This window comes from Tarenaya hassleriana, unplaced genomic scaffold (genome assembly GCF_000463585.1).
Source record: "Tarenaya hassleriana unplaced genomic scaffold, ASM46358v1 Cleome542, whole genome shotgun sequence".
In the NCBI taxonomy this organism is placed as follows: domain Eukaryota; kingdom Viridiplantae; phylum Streptophyta; class Magnoliopsida; order Brassicales; family Cleomaceae; genus Tarenaya; species Tarenaya hassleriana.
In genome coordinates, this window is record NW_010968062.1 from 7743 (window position 1) to 8066 (window position 324).

Sequence of the window (324 nt, forward strand, 5' to 3'; positions counted from 1 at the left end):
CTGATCTCCGAGGTTCACTCGTCGAAGGTTGAGTCACAACCGACAGTGAAATAGGTTGAACATCTTCAACTTGTTCACTCGGCTCAACGTCTACTTGTTGCTCTCGAACTTCCTCAAGTTCGATCCTACTCCCACTAACTCTTTTGGAGACGAACTCTCGCTCCATAAAAGTCGCATTCCTGGCAACGAACACTTTGTTATCTGCTGGAATATAGTAGTAGTAACCCTTAGTTTCCTTAGGGTAGCCTACAAATAAACACTTATCAGATTTGGAGGATAACTTATCAGTCATCTGACGCTTCACGTAAGCGTCGCAACCCCAAA